Genomic DNA, 20,525 nt, shown 5'->3' with positions numbered 1-20,525 from the left:
AATTCTCATCTGTAATGTCTTTACAGTTACAAGTATTATCCTGAGTTACACAATTTCTGAAAAAACAAAATAGCTAATAATTTCATAATGGAAGACATCTGGATACTTCCAGACAAAGCTTTTCAAGGGATGGCAGATAGTTTAAAAAACCTCAAAAGGTGTGTGGGAGTATCTAAATATCTTCTGTAGGAGATTGTCATGAAAGTTCAGAGAAGGGGGGTCCAGCTTTACGGGTAGAGTGTTGCATCTTGACGGCTCTTGTTATTCTCAAAACTATGGAGAGGTAAAAGGTTTTCAAATATTCAGCTATCACACAAACCTTTCAGATGTGTTAAGTTCAAATCCTTAGTGATATGCTGGCATTATGGCTTTTCTATCTCATCTGTCTTAGTCTATGCTGGCTAACAGCTGTTGTCATTTTCTGCCCTTCACGTATTCAGAAAGGAAAACCTTGAAATAGACTCCTTGATATACTTTAATCTGTACAGTCATTGGGTTGTCCTCAAGAATAGACTAAACATCATGCTCACTTTAGTAAAGTTGAGTTAGGGAAACATTGGTTGGGCAAGTAATACTTTTGTCCGTGTGGGCAAACCAGTTTTTCTCGTTCAGTGGTAACCAGCATAATATAAAATATCTGTATTTGGGTTGTAGTTTCTTCATTTCATTTGTAATCTAATATTTTTGGGGGATTGTTTTAGGTTTTCCTGTGCTGCTTATATTGATCTTGACATTTCAAACTGTAAAACTGTGATGACACCAGCAATATGCTTTGGGAAAGCTAGCAGAAAATTCCATTATTTAGCACCTGAAGACCTTTTATTTTGGTTTTTCCTCTTTATGAATGTCTGCTGTTGGTTGTTTTCTTGTCCGTTGTGCACAGAAGTCACGGTATGCTTATGTGCAGTTTAACGCAGACAGGTGACCTGATAGGGACTGAAATTGTAATATTTAGTAGCATTGTCCTGGTCATATCATAGAATCACAGGATGGTTTGGGTTGGAAGGGACCTCAAAGATCATCTAGTTCCAACCCCCTTGCTGTGGGCAGGGACACCCTCCACTAGACCACGTTGCCCAAAGCCTCATCCAACCTGGTCTTAAACACTTCCAGGGATGGGGCCTCCACAACCTCTCTGGGCAACCTGTGCCAGTACCTCACCACTCTGACAGTAAAGAATTCCTTTCTAACATCTAATCTAAATCAACCCTCCTTCAGCTTAAACCCATTACCCCTTGTCCTGTCACTGCACTCCCTGATAAACAGTCCCTCACCAGCTTTCCTGTAGGCCCTCTTCAGGTGCTGGTAAGCCGCAATTAGATCTCCCTGGAGCTGCCTTTTCTCCAGGCTGAACAATCCCAACTCTCTCAGCCTGTCCTCATAGGAGAGGTGCTCCAGCCCTCTGATCAGCTTCGTGGCCCTCCTCTGGACTCGCTCCAACAGCTCCATGTCTCTCCAGTACTGGGGCCCCAGAGCTGGACGCAGTACTCCAGGTGGGGTCTCACAAGAGCGGAGTAGAGGGGCAGGATCACCTCCCTCGACCTGCTGGTCACGCATCTTTTGAAACAGCCCAGGACACGGTTGGCTTTCTGGGCTGCAAGCACACACTGCTGGCTCATGTTGAGCTTCTCATCAATCAATACCGCCAAGTCCTTCTCCTCAGGGCTGCTTTCAATCCATTCCTTACCCAACCTATAGTTGTGCTTGGGATTGCGCCGACCCACGTGCAGGACCTCGCGCTTGGCCTTGTTGAACTTCATGCGGTTCGCACGGGCCCACCTCTCCAGCCTGTCAAGGTCCCTCTGGACGGCATCCCTTCCCTCCAGCGTGTCGACCACACCACACAGCTTGGTGTCGTCGGCAAACTTGCTGAGGGTGCCCTCGATCTCACTGTCCGTGTCACCGACAAAGATGTTGAACAGTGCTGGTCCCAGTACTGACCCCTGAGGAACGCCACTTGTCACTGTTCTCCACTTGGACATTGAGCTGTTGACCACAACTCTTTGAGTGTTACCATCCAGCCAATTCCTTACCCACCGCATGGTCCATCCATCGAATCCACGTCTCTCCAATTTAGAGACAAGGATGTCATGTGGGACAGTGTCAAATGCCTTGCACAAGTCCAGGTAGATGATGTCAGTTGCCCTTCCCTTATCCATGGACGCTGTAACCCCATCATAGAAGGCCACCGAGTTTGTCAGGCACGATTTGCCCCTAGTGAAGCCGTGTTGGCTGTCACCAATCACCTCCTTATCGATATATCTAAAAACCAGAATGTCCTTAAGCAAGTCCTTTTGAGAAATATGGCCTAGCAGAGCTCACTATTAGTGCTCCCAGTTAATGCTCAGGAAAGCTGTGATGAGCTCGTTGCTGGCTTTCATACTGAAGACTGACCTATGATATTTCTAGCCCTGGAGAGAAAGTCATTTTTAAGGATATGGTTTTTTCTCCTTATAGATAGTGAAATCTCTAAGATAGAGTAAGAAACTATTGCTAGGGCCTTCAGCTATTGAGTTCAATTTTGAGTTTGGGATAATTAAAAACAAGGAGCAGGAAAACCATTCCCCATACTAAAGGTACTTAGATTTTAAATTTTTTTTCTTAATTCTTTTCTTCCAGACTGTAGCATAAACAGATATATTGTACAACAAATTTTATCTTTTGGTTGATTTGTTAGCAGTGGCCATTAAATAGGGTAACAAACGCAGAAATTTTCTTTGGGAAAGAGAAGTAATGCTATGAAATGGTCCACAGAATGGAAGTGATTGCTTATACTAGTTAATCTAAGCTTCTCAGTTTTATAAACTAAATTCCATTTCTTTAGAAGTTGCAGTTGTAAAAGACCAGGTAGAGTTGTCTGAGGTGTCTGACCTGTGGTTCACCAGTAAGAGCTTTCTGGTTCACTATGCTGATGCTTTTTCCGAGTGTTTTGCTAAGAAATGAAATACTGTGGCTCGGGTAGAGCTAATTACTGAATGCTACCAGTTTCTGGAGAAAAATGGTTCTTTTCAAATTTTTTATTTAAAGTACTTCTTGTTAGTCACACTTTTTCCTTGGATGTGTGCAGAAAGAGCTTGGAGATGTACAAAGCAGTTTCTGCTTTCTGTGTTCAGATGCCACTTGAGATACAGAAATGCTGAGTGGTGTGACCCATAGCGGTGTTTGAGTCAGGCTTGCAAATACTTGGTCAGAATTGTGTTGATGTGGACACAGCTTTGGGTGTGCTGGCCTTTGGGGAGGCTTGAGATATCATGGGTCTCACAATTTTTACTTCTTGTATTGAGAAGCAATACAGTTTTGCTTTGTGAATGCACGGAAGTTAATGGTAGCTAGTACATGAATACAATTTAAATAAACAATACTAATTTTTGTAGAACCTTATTTTTCTTTACTCATTTGTTTTGGTACCTGTTCCATGCAGTTTTGAATCTGATGGGTTAAAAAAGTCCTGTTTAGTACAGAAAAACTGCATTTTTATGTACAGATGTGATGCATTTTCACTAGTAAAAATCCTTGCTCAGGCAGATCTTTGTATTCACTCACACTTAAACAGACACAAAAAACCTCACTGACTTGTTTCTGAAGTTACTATTCCCAACACTTCTTCATCTGCCATTCTATTTTGGTCTATTTTGGTCCTGGAAATTGGTAGAAGTAGATGAAACAGCTGCATGGTGGCTGCTTCAGTTTTACTGTGGTTTAGGGTCAAACAAAATAGTAGTACTTATGTTGGAAAGAGGGAGAACTGCACTGAACTGATTATACTTGTAAATGCACTGGAGTTTTACCTAGAGCACTGAGCCAAAATGGGTGCTTGTTTTGGAATAGACTTAATTAAAGTTTTGTTCAAAGGCTTTTTTGGTAAACCTGTTAAATCAGTTTGAGAGCCACTGATGTGTAGGTAACTGGTTAAGGATGTACTGCTGTTTTTGTTGGTGTTTCCACAGTTGTTCAGACTCTTTGTGCTTTTAACAGTTGTGTCATGTCACGCAGTGGCAGAGTGGCTGGGATGCCTCCAGCTGGAGGGGATTGTCTGTGAGAACAGCAGCAGCATGGCACAATGAATACCTGCTCTATAGGAGGCAGAGGAGTGGTAGGAAAGGAACACTCGACGTATTCATTAGGGAAAGCCATGTAGGTGCTTATGTGTAGGCTGATCGCTTGTGAGCTTGAGGGAGGGCAGATGCTGGTGTGGAGTCCTATAGCTGCTTTTTGTTACCCTGAGAATTACTTTCTGATACGTGACGCTTCTTATTAGCCTCTGTTGGACGATTTCTGAAAATCCAAATATGTTTTTCATCTTTCAACAACTCGGCTAAATGCAGTTAACAAGAGTTCTGATGGACAACTAAAAGTATATCTGGATTTCTACAAAATGGGGTTTTGTCCGTCCCATTTATGATGCTCAAAATTTATTATTTTGAGACAGGCTAAAGTTTGGGAGTACATTCTTTGTCAGAAGTGTAAAGATGATCTCATTTTCATATGTCTTGACAGATGTCAAGCTGTTAATATCAGCTATTATCTGTTTCTCTGGAGCTTTCACTGCTGCTGTTTGTTTGGGACACTTTGTTTAGGACACTTTGTTTAAACCAGCTTATCACCCTAAAGTACAGTTTGTAACTAATTCTCAGAACTGCTCCTAGCACCCTTTAAATGCAAGTGCAACATTTACTATCCAGTAGCATAAAAGCTGCCTTCAGTATGTGCATATTGGTAGCCCAGTCATTTGCTGCATACAGTCAGAGCTCTTTAATGCATACTCTCCAGACCTAGTGAGTTGTTTAAATTATTTGTTCTAACACTTCACCTCTTGACATATGTATGACAGTACTATGCCCTAGAAATGCAGGGCAGGCTGTAAGGTATGGTTTGATACATAAGATGAAAGAGCTGTATGTTCTAAAGCACCAGAATACATAACCACAGGGATGCATCATTTCGGTTTCCTGAAAGTAACAATTCACTTTCATCACAGTTATAAACAGGGAAGTTGCGCTGCTATTGGGGAGACAGCTGTCTCACTACCTAATCACATTCATTCCAGGGCATATCACATCTGTCAGTCAGGCTCTCTATTTTTGACTGCAGGAGCAAACTTAGCCATTGTTAGCATGATACTTGTGTTGTAAGGTTAAGCAGGGTAGAGAGGCAATTTGGAGCTAATTCTAACCAGTTGGTTAAGGTTTCCTTGATTTGTTTGTATTGTATTAAAATGGTTAAGTTAGAATATGCTCAATAAGAAGTTTTTCAGGAAGTGCCTTTTCCCTTATTTTGTACTTTTTTTGCATCTGACCTTAACTGCACCTCCTGCTTGTGTGGTGTGGGAGGAATGACAGTAATAGAACGTAGAAAAGATATGGCTGGGAGTCGCTTTGGACCTCAGTTTTCAGGTAACTCAGGTACATGAAAGGCAACAAGAAGGGCTTCTTCAAGTATATCAGCAGCCAAAGGAAGACTAGGGAAAATATGGAAAAAGCTGAGGTACTTGGTGCCTTTTTGCCTTTGTCTTTATTGGTAAGATTTGCCTTCTGAAGTCCCAGGCCTTGGAAACTAGTGGAAAAGTCTGGAGCAATGAATGCTTGGCTGTGGTGGAGAAGGACCGGGTAAGGGAACATTTAGACAAATTTGCTACAAGGAAGTCCATGGGACCTGACAAAATGCACATATGAATGTTGAGTGGGCTGATATCATAGCAAAGCCACTCTCAATTATTTTTGAAAGACTATGACAATAGAAGAGAATTCCTGAGGACTGAAGAAAGCAAATGTCATTCTTGTCTCCAAGAAGGGCAAGAGGGACTGGGGATTTATAGGCTGATCATCCTCACTTTGATCCCTGGGGAGAAGATGGAACAAATTCTCCTGTGAAGCCGTTTCCAAACATATGAAGGACAAGAAGGTGATTACCAATAGTCATCATGGATTTATGAAGGGGAAATCGTGCTTGACCAATCTGTGAGCCTTCTGTGACAAAGTGACTAGGTTGGTGGATGAGGGAAGGGCAGTTGATACTGACTTCAGCAGTGCTTTTGACATTTTCTCCATTAACACCCTCATTGACAATCTAGTGGATGACATGCAGGCTAGATAAGTAGACAGTGAGGTGGATTCCAAACTGGCTGAAATGCTGGGCTCAAAGGGTTGTAAGCAGTGGCACAAAGTCCAGCTGGAGGCCAGTTCCTAGTGGTGTACTCTCGGGGTTGATAGTAGGGCCTGGGCTGTTTATCATCTTCATTAATTACCTGAACGATGAGACAGAGTGCACCCTCAGCAAGTTGCAGATGATACAAAATTAGGAGGAGTGGATGACACAAAATACAGTTCTGCTGTTATTCAGAGGGACTTTGACAGCCTGAAGATATGGGCTGGCAGGAATCTCATGTTCAAAAAGGTTCAACAAGCAAATCTGCTGGAAGGGTGTCTGCGTTCCAGCACAGTCACCCTTGTACTTCACTGTTTGTACTATTGCCGTCAGTTGGCAGACTGCTTGTACTCGGGTTTGGGCAACATACTGCCATTTAAGCATGGTGATTAGACTACAAATATGCAAAACTGTTTGGAGAGAGCTATCAGAATCCTAGAGAATAATGTGATAACAAAACTAAAACACTTATTTTAAGGGGTACTTGAAATGTCGAGGAGGCAATTTTCACAGCTCTGGACCATTATTTAAATGTTACTCGATGTCAGAGTTCAATGAAGCAAGGAACATGAAAGCGGTTTTAAACACAGCTTATGTAATGATTTGTCCCTTGAAAACTTACAGGGTCGCTGCTGTCTACCCCAGTGTTGCTGAACCCACAGTCAGCCCTGCTGCCACAGGTTGCATGCTGTTTGTAAGTTACTTCTTTGTGAAAATGCAACATCTTGTCCAGCTGTCTTTTAAGTCTTCAGAACTAGTGTTGCCACTTTGTTATTGTTTGCTTCAGCACATCTTTTTCAAGATGTCGGGTGTTCATACAGACTTGGTTTGCAGTTCTCCTCTTTAGAAATGTTTTAGCTGGAGTTAATGGTTGCACAAAAAGTGGATTATGAAAAGACAAAACCTTTGAGTATGAAGGCTAAGTGGAGTTCTAGGTGCAGAGTCCTTGAGTTGTCTCTGTTTATAGGTAGCCCAAATAGCTTCATAGAACTGTTGGGGTGTATGTTAAGCATCTTGCAGGTACCTATATAAAGCATTTGATAGAAGAAATTGGAGTCCAAAGGAAGGACTTGAAGAAGATGACCTTGATTGATTGTCACACCCAAACTTGCACAGAAAGTAGGGGTTGTGTGAACTCTGGAAGGTTTTCATAGACCTTGTAAAGCAAAATTCTAATGTGACTATGCTTGCTTGAAGGAGTGAAAAGCAATCAGTGCTGCACCAATCTTAGAAGCAGGTAATAGTAGACAAGTTTCAGGAGAAAAACTTGGAATAGCTATATGCTAAAAATGATATTATTTTCTGCTTAAAAGCCCAATGTATCAATTTCTGTTATTCTAGGGTTTTGTGTTGATCTGTTGTAGTACATCTGTATCATAGTCTGAGACTGTGACATTCTTCCATGGCTTTGTTCTTTCATGAGTGGTGGTGTATGACTGAAAAAGTCATCACAAGCTTCTAAATTACAGGTAGTCTCTGGAATGGAGATGCTCATCAACATAGTTAGGCCAAAATAATAGTAATAAAAAAATAGCTTGACTAATGTGATTATACAAAGAAAAATTTTAACTTGATGCCACTAATATTTGATGCAGATGTTCATCTGTACACACACCACCTTCATGGGCTTCTGTTGGCTTGGCAGATTTGATACAGCTAAGACTGGATTTTATTAGTGCATCAATAATAGATGTCCATATTGATTCATTTAGATAATGAAGTTGCACAAGTATCATGAGTTGTATGAGAAGGCAGAAGACAGGCTGGAGGTTTAACAAAAAAAAATATCTCTCCTAGTGTGCTGAATCTAGAAATACTATTCCATATGCTCTATGGATACCAAGGTACTTTTTAATAAAGTACTTTTAAAGGGACATTCTCAAGCTTATTTATAAATCAAACTTCTGAAGACTTAAATTTGCTGCAGCATTTTCTGTTGACAAATATACCTAAGTGCCTATGCATCATCATACTGCAATCAATTGCAATCAGTTTGGCAATTGCTTGGATAATCCTTGTTGGAAGGAATATGTCAATAGAAAGAGATTCCTGTTTTAATCCTAATAATGCAAGCTGGAATGTGTGTTGTCTGCTGGATTGTTATTTGAAGTGGATGCCAGAAATTCTTATGATAAAATCAGTGATAATCATTATGCCTATTTAAGGAGACACCAGCTCCACTCCAGAAGTTCATAGGAAACAAAATCTGGAAAATTTGATCCAAGATGAGACTGCATGTTGGCCCTGGAATACCTCTCACTCACCCCAAATGTGGGTACCCAAATTTGAGAAGCCTGTCTGCCTGTGTGAACTTAGTTTTATTTCTCATCTATGAAATTGATCTTAGAATTTTGAGATGCTCTTGGCAGGGAACTGATAAATATTTATACAATTGCAGCTGTATGGTTCTTCATGTGTATTCTTGATTCCATATGTCCAGATGCAAACAGAAATTAAATGGGGTTGATTTTCTTTTTAAAGGGATGGTAGTCAGTCAGCTCCCCAGTATGTGCGGTGGAGTGACTGCTACGTAGTTTGCTGAAGATTCTGAACTGGCAATACAGTTAAGTGTTTTAACAGAGGTGGTTTTCTAATTTAAAATAGGGGTAAATATGGCACAGTGTAATATGTGAACCACAGCATTACAAGCAGGTAAGCAGTCTGGGAGGTTACAAAAATTCAGCCAAGGTTTTTTGATAAACTTAGCTCTTGAGGTTCAATTTCAGATTGAGCAAACTTTTGTACTTCAATCTCGCTCAGTGGAATTTAAGCTGGACCCTAAAATACAGTGAAAGCAAAACAGGTTTGTAACAACTCTTTGAAGAAGTGAATTTTATTTTTTTTTTCTGCAACCTTGTGCAAGCTCATAATATAGCTGCACTTTCTAAAAAATTATGTTTATGAATCTTTTCTATCTACTAACATATGTTACCGCTATTTAAAATAGCATTTGTGAATTTAGCAATACTTTTAGTTCCTGAAAAATAGTGTATAAGGAATGTAACCAGAATCTGTAAATCTTGACATCTGGTTTATTCAGTCTGGGTTATGGGATTTGCTTTTTCATTGTGTGAAAAGTACAGTATGTAAGTGTGATTCACTGTTTGAACTAGGATTTAATGTATGCAAGCTCAAATTTGACTCTGACTCGGCTCTGTGTTTTGCTGTGTGTCGCTTGCACAATTCTTTTTGGTATTTGATAAAAAGGCATTCTATCCCTCAAAAAAATCTTAGCTATTATTTTAATTTCATGTTAAAAACTGATGTAATGAGTTTTACCTAATGTTTTAAGAGCTTGAACTGAAAGAAATATTAACTGTTTGAGATCTCATCTGTGAGCTTTTTTCTTCCCCATCTCCATTTCAAATGCAAATATCTATAAATGCAAACTGATTGCTAACACTTGGTAATTGAACTAGAGACCAAGGTTGTCCAACAGTCTTACTCCAGTAAATGTTTTTAAGGGTTTATAGCACTAAAATCTTACTGAATGAAACTTTTCTGTACTTTTCAGTAGACATTTTACTAAAAAAAATTGAAATAATGTTGCTTATTTTCTCAATGTTCTCCATTTGCATAAACTTCAAGAAAAATGGGGAGAAATGATAACTAAATATAAAGGTCTAATAATAAAACCACAGTAAAGCCACATTTAAAGTAGTCATTCAAGTAGTCTGGGCCAATCTTTTTGTTAATCGTGTACTTGAGAAGATAAGACTTTTCAACCAGTAAAACAGTAATTTTACTTAGGAGGGACATTGGTGGAACATTACCGGTTCGTTTAGGAGCCCTGCAATTTATTATTGACCTTAATAGCTTCTTTGGTAAGGAGTTGGTGACACTACTAAGAAATAGGGAAAATGAACCTGATCAAAATACTTGTTGACCTTGTTCCTTATGTCATGGGCATCACCTTGCAGGTTTGGGGATGTAGTCCTAAAAAAATGAAATGTGGAAAACATCCCACCTTTCTAACCAGGTGAATACATTTTCTGTAGTGAACGGACCTGGACTTTATTCTGGTAAATTCCAAATCTCTATATTTTGGAAGAAACAGCAAATAAATATTCTGTGAAACTAATTTCAGGAAACTTATAACTTCAAAACAGAATGGATGTAACAAATAAAAGCTTTCACACAAAACCACCACGTACAGAGCTTAACAAATATACTGTTCCTAGTTCCTCGCAGCTGCAGAAGTGGACATGTTCACCAGGATTTCAGAATTGGATAAAGCTTGGTTAGAAAAGCTTCAACGTTCTTAGACAATAATTTATTTTTTTTTGAAGCCAAAATAAGTAACTAGCAAAACTATATTTATTATCCTAACCTCCAAATTTGAACGCTTGTTACTGCTTTCCTGACAGGATGTTCTGGAGGACAGTGTGTCCCTCCCTTGAGGTCAAGGCAGGACAAGGGAATAGATCTTCATCCTTAAGAGCTGGAGCTATTTTAAACAATGATGCACCTTTGATACATGATTGTCTGCAGAGAAGAGGGGTATCAGCTACAACACTTCCTCGTATTGTTGTGTGCTCAGAAACATGTCACTATGAAGGTCTCAAATCTTTACAAAGTCCATATTGTAATCTGGAGTGTGTGCAAAGCTGTAATTTGTGAAAGGTCAATTTCTTGAGGACCTTTGTACTAATCACTATAAAACTCTATCCTTGCTTCATAGATAGAGTTTAGCAAGTTGTTTTACTCCATGTGACACATGTTGAGGGGGACTTGTTTTGTTTGTTTCCTTTTTTCCCCCCAAATCATGACTCTTAATTTACATCTTTCAAATCTGTATAGAATGACTAGTAAATAACTTTATAGTAGAATTAGAGGGCTGGGTTGGTGGGCATTTTTTTTCTTTGTTTTTAAAGCTGTATTTTCTGCTGGGAGTCTCCTTGTGCACTATCTTCTGTGGAGCCACCACCCTTCTGTCCTTATGGGGCTGTGAGTTGGTGTTAGGTGAATGCTGCTTCTAGATTACTTAGATTACTGCTGCTCAGTACATAGGTTTCCCAATTTGAAGGAGTGTCACTAGTTTTTAAAAGGGAAAAAAAAACAAACCAAAAGACCAGAGAGCTGCTCTATTCAGGCAGTGTGACCAGAATGCCCTTTGAAACAAAATCATTATTGATACCAAGCTGTAGACTTGCTTCAAGGTAGAAGTTTTAAGTACTGATACTTGCTAGGAATTTAGGATTTAATGAAGAAGTGGCTGACTTGCAGTAAGCTACATGCCAACTTAAGCTGAATATGTAGAATTCTAATGGAAAAATGATACAGTAATTAATAACACCTAGAAATTTCATCGGGGATTATCATTATTTTATAATTCTAAGTAAACTAGACATAATTTTGGTGCACTTGTGGCAGCTGTAAAGCAAATCTCTTCCCTTTAAAAGAAAGAAGGGGGGAAAAGGATAGGAGAGGAAACCGTGGGAGGCGCAGGGTAGGTAGGCTATTTGGATTAGATTTAATATTCACAATATAGTGATGTGTTGGCTACTGTGATGAAAACTTTCTGTTAGTACCTTCAGGGACATGAGGAAGAGGGGATTATAGCTTTGACTTTCCTACTGAGAGTCTTTAATTTTGGTTTGTACAGAAATGGAGAGAACAATTGTCCACTCCTGAGCCTTCCTGAATATAAATGTGATGTTGCCTTTCACTTACTAGATTAATACTGTGGGTTGTGGGGGTTTTTTCTTTTTCTTCCCCCCCCCCCCCCCGAAGTGCTTGCTTTCCTCTGCCTTTTTTAATGGAACGCAAAATGGAGACAAAAAGGCATGAATTCTCCTAGAGGCCGGAGTTTGCAGAGGCACGGTCATATCTCTTCTTTGTGTGGGTTGCTGAGGATTGATACCGGTTGGTCCACCTGGGAAGCTGTGACGGAAGGTCACAGCAGAGCTGTGCTGGGCTCTCTGAAGACCTTTGTCCTCATTGTACAAAGTACATACAGTACTAGTCCAAGCTCTTCTTTAACCTGTAATCCCAAACATGGTAGTGATTTGGATTGATTCAGGAAGCATTTTTGTGTGTGGATGAAGGGAGTGAGATAAGACTGTGTAAGAGTCCAGGGTTATGCTGCAGTCAAACTTTACAAGTGATGTGAGCTGGAAGTCTGGCCCTAATTTACGTTTTGCTATTCATATTAGGACTTGATTTTGTACTTTGATTACCTCAAGTCTGGTGGAAAGTTTTTTGTTTTTCCCCCTAGCATTTGCCTATAGGATATTTTGCTATGATTAAATGTGTTAAAAACATAACGCTTTAGTATATGTTTAAATAGTAATTGATGCTGGGGGGGTGGGTATTTCCTGATACTTAATGATGGTTTAGGAAAGGTAGTCATCATTGGCCAGGAAATACCAACTCCAGATTAGATCGAGTTCAGTTATCTAAAAGATATTTCAGTGTCCATCTGAATGTGGTACGTGGTCAGAGACATTGTGTTCATAATAGCATCTTGTTTTGGTGTTTAATTATAGAATAAGTAGTGGTATGTGGGTTCTGTGTGCTATAAACCTGTTGTGTTGGACTCGCTGCCTCTGCTGCCCCAGCTTTTGGGAAGTGGTTGGATGGTGTTGCCATTGAGTTAACTTGACTTAAATTCTGTAACGGTAAGAATTGCTTTTGGATTCTCAAATTAAAGAATACTTCCTACTGCTCCCCCTTGGTAACCACAATTGCTGTCTAGGTAAATTTTAGAGTATACTTCAGTTCAGGATTAAAATGGCATCTTTTCAGGTTGATCAGGTTCCCTTCCACTTCCCGAATGGGCGTGATGATTTTGTGACTCCTCAGGAGGCATTTTTTCCCTCAAGAGTCTTGTACATGGTTTTATTCCCCAACGATGTTTACATCAACCTATGTTCTTCAGTTTACAGATTGACTTGGTGAATGTACGTACTTTTTCCATGTCATTGACAGAAATTTAAAGGACTGATATTAGAGAAAAGCAGTGTTTTATTCTCTCCCCTTCCCCCCTCCACAACCTTTATTCAGAATTAAAGGAGGGGCTCGTTTTGCTTATTGTACTCCTTCCTACCATAACAAAAAGCATTTTAGACTTGTGTTGGATTTGCACAGAAGCTCATAAAACTTTTTTCAAGGTGAATGACCAGTCTTTTGATAGGGTTAAGCAGATGCCATGATAAACTTTATATGACTACTTAAGAGATCTTGAGAGATAAAATACCAGTAAGGCTGAGTAATGTTTCCTTTTTAATCCCATTCATCCTGCTTAGCTCAGTTTAGATAAAGATGTGCCGCCTCCTTGCAGGAAAGGGTGCAGATGTGATAAAGCCTTTTGTACCAGCCAGTAAACTGAACTGGTCAAATAAACTAGATGTGGAGTGTACAGCAGATGGTGCATAATGATCGTAATAGCTTTGGCTATGTAAAACCAACCCAACCCAACCTCCAAATTGCTGATGATCTCCTACATCATAAATGTGTCTTGTTACTGTATCGCTTGTGCATTTTTTTCTATGCTGTTTTTTCAATATTGAGAGCTCTCTCAAGGGCCTGACATTCCAGATGTAATTTATCACCTCATGTAGCACTATTTGAAAGCACTTCCCCAATTTTTTTTTTTTGTGTGGGTATAAATTCATGATGATGTTCCTCTTCTCTGGTTAGGTAGTTAGAATTTGGAACCTGTAAAATCCTTATCCTAGTTAAAAAAAACCAAACAAGCGTATGTTGGCAAAAATTCATTGTTCAATGTTAAGATTAGACTCTGAAGCTTTATCTTAAAATAAGATTGGGGTACTGAATTTAAAGCTTCTAACAAAAGATTAGGTTTGATTCAGTTATAGATATCTAATAGATAGAGCTATACTGTTTTGCTGATTTGGGGCTGCTAAACACCTTAATGTGAGAAGAGAAGTAGTAATCCAGAGAAGTGCTCTTAGTAAATAATTGCACGTGCAATTGAAAAGGGTTGGGATATTTTACAGAAAAAATGTAGTAAAAGAAGTATGTGTATTATAGCGAACTTTTACTAAATATACTGTTGTGTGACTAAAGGGTGGCACATCTTAGTGGATGGCAGCAGTATGTTACTTCGTACAGTAACAGAGCTGCTGCCTGGGAATCAGCACTCTTCTGCTCTTTGGTGAAGCAGGCTCTTTGGGTATCCATTTTCAGATGGATAATTAGTCCCCACTCTTCTATGGCACGTGCATCTTACTACTGGATCTCTCTAAACCCAGTAATGGCTGGTACAGGGTTCATAGTCATACAGAGTTCTACTCCTGTGCTTTTAATCCAGTGTGCAACCCTTAGCTTGTACCCGGCATGATGGAATATGTAAGTTTATTTAAGAAAACTGGACAAAAATGCAGAGGCTGGCATATACCAATATCAAACAACCCTGGTAGTTACAACCAAAAATTGCTTTTTGTTTTCTGACATTAAAAAAAAAAAAAAAAGTATTTGTCAGTATTTGCAGACCCCTTTTCCAGAGATACTTGGTCTAGATATTTGCGGTCTAGGTAAACCATGTTGAGGGAATTGAGGGGTTACAAAACCCACCAGTGACTGTTGTAATTCAAGGCTGATGTGAGAATTTCTGAGAGTGTTTTCATGACTGTCTCAATATCTCTTCTGCCTTTTGGCTTCTTTCCTTCTCAGGACAGGTGAATTTATCCAGCTGTAATCTTGTAAAAATGTATATTGGGACTTAACTGTGTAATTGTAGGCCTCTATGCTTCTATTAAGTATTATGCTCCTTTAAAATAGGCTGAAACTTCTGTCTGTCTAGGCTTGTAACTATCTTATTAGTGCACCTAGAGATCCTTTCTTCACAGTTATTTTTATAGGTGCATGCTGAAGAATAGAGTAGCTCTGTCAGTCATATGACAAGCTTGGACACCACAGGTGAAAACAGGATTCACAAATAACGCTTCAGTTTATAGCACTAAACATGCTGTGCGGTTTACATACACGAGAGCAGATTTACGGTGTTTCACTCTGGACTTTACCCTGCTCCTTGCCAGTTGTTTTTGCAAGTTTTCTTAGGTTATCAGTGAGCACAGCTGGAGCTGGCTAAGCCTTGCATGTGCCTTGAAGGTGCAGTGGATAATTAGGCATCTGCTGTAGAGAGCAAGTGGCCTGTCCCACTGATGCAATTGCTCAGGCTTTGCAGAAAAGCTATGGTGTTATTGAAGGGCTCACTTATGTTGTAGTATCTAAGAAGAGGACTGTTATTGCCTGCTAAAAACCACTGGAAGGATGGAGTTTATGAGCATGTTAATTGCAGAACAAAAAAAGAGTTCAATAGATTTTATTTTTAACTTTGTGTAGACAGTGGCAGTGCTGCTTCTCATGGAATGTAATAAATGGCAGTCATGGTAAGCTGTGCTAGTTTCTATAGCAGGATATAGCTACTGCTGCTAATAGAGATGTCCTAATGTATTATGATTGTAGTAGTCTCTTAGAAAATGTTTGCTTGGGAGTTGGGTGCTGCCAAAACCTGTGCAAAACCAGACAGCTGAAGATGGCCCTGGTTTGTGTGCACCACAGTGTCTTACAGATCCAAGTTAGGTACCTCAGACATAGCCTTTATTTTGACCCAAGGCCTTGTCCAGTTTGTTTAGGTTTCCCAGCAGGTTTTTGGTGTATCTGACCCAGAATGAATGCTGGCTGTCCAGGCCCTTCCTGTTGCGTATCATGCCTGTGTACCTAACGCAAGGGGATGTGGGCGGTGAAGAGAATTTGCAGGGAGTGTCTTGGAGCAGTCTGTCCAACATAGCCAGTGTCACAGCCGCATTCTTGCCTTATGCTCTATCTCTTGTAGAGGTTTACCTTTTCGTGTTCTGAATTTTGGAGAAATACATTATCTGGATTTATTTGTGTGTAACTGGCCAAGTCTGCATGGGTAGTAGTTGGTGGTGGTCTTAAAACAACAGACACTTCTTCCAAATGGTAAGTTAGGTACTATGGAAACTAATAACTTAATTCTGTAGGTAAAAGTGAGTGTTTCATAGGAAGCTTTTCTTTTCAGATCTCTGATGGACTGGATTCAGGTTATTAAAGGAGATACGTGTTAGCACTTGTGATTTGAATGAGGTATGACAATGTACCCTGGGCTAGTTCTGCTTTCTTTGACCAGTTGAGTAATGTATTTATTCCCTGAACTAAGCTTGTGAACTTCCTTTTATTTTCTTAAAAACTGAATACTACATCTTTTTACCTTTAAGATTTTGTGAGTTTTAAAATTTGAGAGATTCTATGAAAGATTGCAAATGAATTGTGATGCAGCCTCAGGAAGTTGATTCCTTTTTTTAAATGTGCATCTTAATGTAGCTGAGAACATCGCGTAGAAGTGCTTTTCAGGTTCTCTGAACTCATCGCTACCAAAAACTTTGAATTTAGTGAGATTTAAAATTGTACTCATAGTGGGAATCTTTAACCAGTTACAATAGATTCAGAAAACTTGTTCCTAGTTACTGATATGTTGAAAGAGTTTCAGACTTTGAAATGTATTAAACAAACACTGGAGGTTTCTACATTGTATTTAGTAGATAAATTTGAAGCTTTCTCTAGTTTGAAGACTTGAGTCTTGCTTGGATTTACTTTTAAACATCATACCTATTAATAGCATTATGGAGCAGCTTATTGTTCAGATTAATACTCAAAATCTATTTCTTCTGTGATGCCTGTCAATAATTAGTCACCTTAAAAGCTAGATAAGATGCTACTTAGCAATAGCAGTGATAACGATTAAGTAATTTCTTTTTATTCATCTCTTAGTCCTTATTTCCTTCATTTTTTCCTCCTCAGACCTAGGACAGAATACATAGTAATACTGACACAGATTGCCTACTCTCATAACTTGTGGGTAACTATTTCTTCAAAAAGCACGTTGTCTCTTTTCTTCTTCATTCTCAAAATAATTGTATGAAGGAGAATTAGAGCCAGAGGGCTTGGTTCTGATTTTGCACTGTGGTAAGCATGGATTGACTTTACGTAATGTGCGTCAACCTCAGATGCTTAGGTTTCATAGAAGTGTTCAGTTCTCTGTCTTGTTGGTGTACTGCAATTCCCTCGATCCCTTCCGGAGTCTCCCTTCATAGAATCATAGAATCACAGAATGGTTTGGGTTGGAAGGGACCTCAAAGATCATCTAGTTCCAACCCCCCCGCTGCGGGCAGGGACACCCTTCAGAGGGAAGGGGAGCTGAGACCTTCACATGTTGTAGCTATTTTAATTTCACCAGCATAACTCTTTTTGGGTGTAATGTAATATTATTATCCAGCAGGAAAATACAGCCTCCTACTGTGAAACTCAAGACTATCCAATATTTCAGGAATTTCTAACCTTCTTTCCAGCATCAGGGAAATCAATATGTCAAATATCCCTGTCCTGCACAATCCACACCCTTCTAGCCCTTTACGAAAAAAAAAATAAAATACAAGCTTGCTTTAGGTGTCCTGACTCCTGTGAAATGTAAGATTTTTTTTTTTTTTTAAAGATGGCCTTAACAGTAAGAAAATTTACAAAAATTCTTCTAAGTCAGGTCATTTAACTACAGGGAATATTTTGCAAATAAAAATATTCTTAGTAGAATAGCATTCACCGCCAAAACAATTAAGCTAAAAAAACCCTGGAGCAAAACCAATTAAACTACAAAAACTGGAGCAGATCATGTGTGAGTTCATCTGTGAACATGATCTTATGTATGGGCAGATTTTAAATACGTTCTGTGAAGTTAATTTACCTGAGTAATAAGATCACTCAAATATTTTTAGTTCTTTTGCCTTGTTAGATAATTAGGAAGGATGGAATCAGCTTACCTGCTCAGCATTGGTGTCCAAGTTTTAACTTCTGCTGTTTGAAATACTGAAACTTTTTAAGATAAATCTCAATTATTCTGGAAATTACCACTACATCAGGCATTATAAAAGCTCATTTTAATAAAACATGTATTCAGTCTGAGTGCACTGTCAAGTTAGTAACCTATATTGTGATTTTTTTTTTTCACTACAGAAGCAGGGTAGGAGCGGGGCGGAGCAACTGGAAGTCTTACAGCCCCTCTCTGAGACAGGAAATGTGGAATTGCCTCTTGCAGCAGAGTTGGGTTTGCACCTGGACCTCCTTAGCCTAGCCTGGCAGTATGTCAAACACACATGCATTTTGTCTTCATCCTTATGCCTTGTGTTACAAGGCAGTCTGATACCAGTTAATGTATTTATTCATACAAGTTTTACTTGTTTTATCTAGAAAAGGTAAATTCAGTAACAGGATTGTATGCATCAGTATGTAATACATAGGGGAATTTGTCTGTATACCAAACCTGTGATTTCTTCCACAGCCTTATCTCTTGGTTGCTGTGTTTTCATGAGAGTTCAGAGTGCACAGGCTGTATGCCTCAAAGTAGGCCACTTCCTGAATCTCCTCTTCTTCCTTTAATTTTATATTGCTGAAAATTTACTCAGTGTGTAATTAGTAATTGGGTCTCCTGCATGTGGCTCCATTCTCCTATATCTGCAGAACTAAATATTTATAGCAAACCTGCCTAAATGTATTTTTCCAGTGGTGAGAAACTGATTCAGTGTGCATTGTGATTCCTCCTGTGCCTACGTCAGTGACCAACTGTTGAGTTTTGGCATGCGTTGCATTCCAGGGTGTGGTTGTAGGACAATCCAAGATAGCCTCGGTTATCTTGGCTTTGTTACAGCAGCCTGTCACAGCTTAAAGGTTCATGTTAGAGGCTATGAAAAGCATTTCATTCCAGACTGTGAAGTTATTTTGTCACTGTCATGGTTTAACCTCATCTGGCAACTAAGCACCACCCAGCCACTTGCTCACTTCTCCTGGGGTGGGATGGGGGAGAGAATCAGAAGAGTAAAAGTGATAACACTCGTGGGTTGAGATAGACAGTTTAATAGGTAAAGCAAAAGCCATGCATGCAAGCAAAACAAAACAAGGAATTCATTCACTACTTCCCATCAGCAGGCAGGTGTTCAGCCATCTCCAGGAAAGCAGGGCTCCATCATGCATAACAATTACTTGGGAAGACAAACGCCATCACTCCAAACGTGTGCCCCCCCTTCTTCCTTCTCCCAGCTTTATATGCTGAGCATGACGTCATGTGGTACGGAATATCCCTTTGGTCAGTTGGGGTCAGCTGTCCTGGCTGTGTCCCCTTCCAACTCATTGTGCACTCCCAGCATCCTCGCTGGTGGGGTGGTGTGAGGAGTAGAAAAGGCCTTGATGCTGTGTCAAGGCCTCAACAATAACAAAATAACAAAAACATCTATATTATCAATACTATTGTCAGCCCCGTACCAGCTACAATGAAGAAAACTAACTCTATCCCAGCCAAAACCAGCACAGTCACCTTTATCTTTAGGTTTGTTTTTTTTTTTTAAAGATTTGAGGGTGAGAGAAGTTACGTGAGCAATAAGAAAAACCTGGTGTAGTTCACAAACTCAATAAATTTTTAAAATTTTGTGAGTCTTGGGAATAAAAATTTCTGTAGTTGTGGTTGCTTTTTCAGCTTTGGGGTTTAGAATCCTGGGTATGCTGAATTTCATCCTATTCTTTCTTCTATAGGTTCAGGGTTAAGGAGTCTTCTTTCTGTAACACTAGTAAGTCTACTTTCAGTCAGCATGACTGTAATGCTTAATTTTGAGAAGCTTCTAAAATGCAAGTTGACTGACCAAGACAGGACTCAGCCATGAGTTAAGATTGAACACAGAAAGACTAAGTACAGGAAGGAAAATGAGAACTGAGCATGGAAAAAGAAAACCCACAGTAGCTGTCAGACATGATTCATGAACTGCAGCCCCTTCTTGTGACAGGGAATACCCAACAGGCAATGTGAATATGAGTGTACTGGAAACTGTTGTCACTTAATAGTGTGGGCATTGCTCAAACTCAAGACTTGGAAAGGCTAAGAAAGTTCTGTTGGTTTGTATAGTCAGACACTGTGTAATTTATAGAAATGTTTCTCTATAATCCCTGGATAAACAATGCTGGAGGTTAACTTCCAGTGGTTGTATTGCACAATAGAGAAAGATGGAAAAGTTTTGCAAATGTGGCCTGTTTCTTTATAGAGTATTTTCTCATAGACAGTGAGGGAAGGATAAGAATGTAAAACTCATTAAGAGCTCTGAACTTGTTCAAATACTTCAGCTCTCCTTAACAGGAAAGATTGAGTGACTGAACTAGGCTGCCTTTGCAAATTCTTAAGTTACTGCTTTTGCAGCTTGGTAAATTTCATTGAAGAAACCTTATTTATGTAAAATCTTGAGTGTAAATAACTGAAGAACGTGTTATTGCATAGATGATTGATCTTCTGGGGTAGTATTTCTGAGTTTATCAACTTTGCCTAACCACTGGAAAAAATCAATTTGGCATAACTCTTAAAT

The 20,525-nt window shown here is 39.4% G+C and overlaps 1 protein-coding gene across 18 annotated transcripts in view; it reads left to right on the top strand.

Annotated features, from left to right (window-relative positions):
- NUMB (NUMB endocytic adaptor protein) overlaps nucleotides 1-20,525 on the top strand; it is a 96,476-nt gene that overhangs the window by 24,202 nt on the left and 51,749 nt on the right. Inside the window, exon 1 of one of the 18 annotated variants that reach the window (XM_075754353.1) lies at nucleotides 15,923-16,074. The exons of 16 other annotated variants lie outside the window; for them this stretch is intronic. The gene's annotated coding sequence lies outside the window, so the exon portion shown is untranslated. Of the gene's footprint in view, nucleotides 1-15,922; nucleotides 16,075-20,525 lie in introns of those variants that run through there. One more of the 18 variants, XM_075754338.1, reaches the window with a different exon arrangement.

Source organism: Balearica regulorum, chromosome 5, assembly GCF_011004875.1.
Source record: "Balearica regulorum gibbericeps isolate bBalReg1 chromosome 5, bBalReg1.pri, whole genome shotgun sequence".
Lineage (NCBI taxonomy): Eukaryota > Metazoa > Chordata > Aves > Gruiformes > Gruidae > Balearica > Balearica regulorum.
This window is presented reverse-complemented; position numbering and strand designations above follow the sequence as displayed.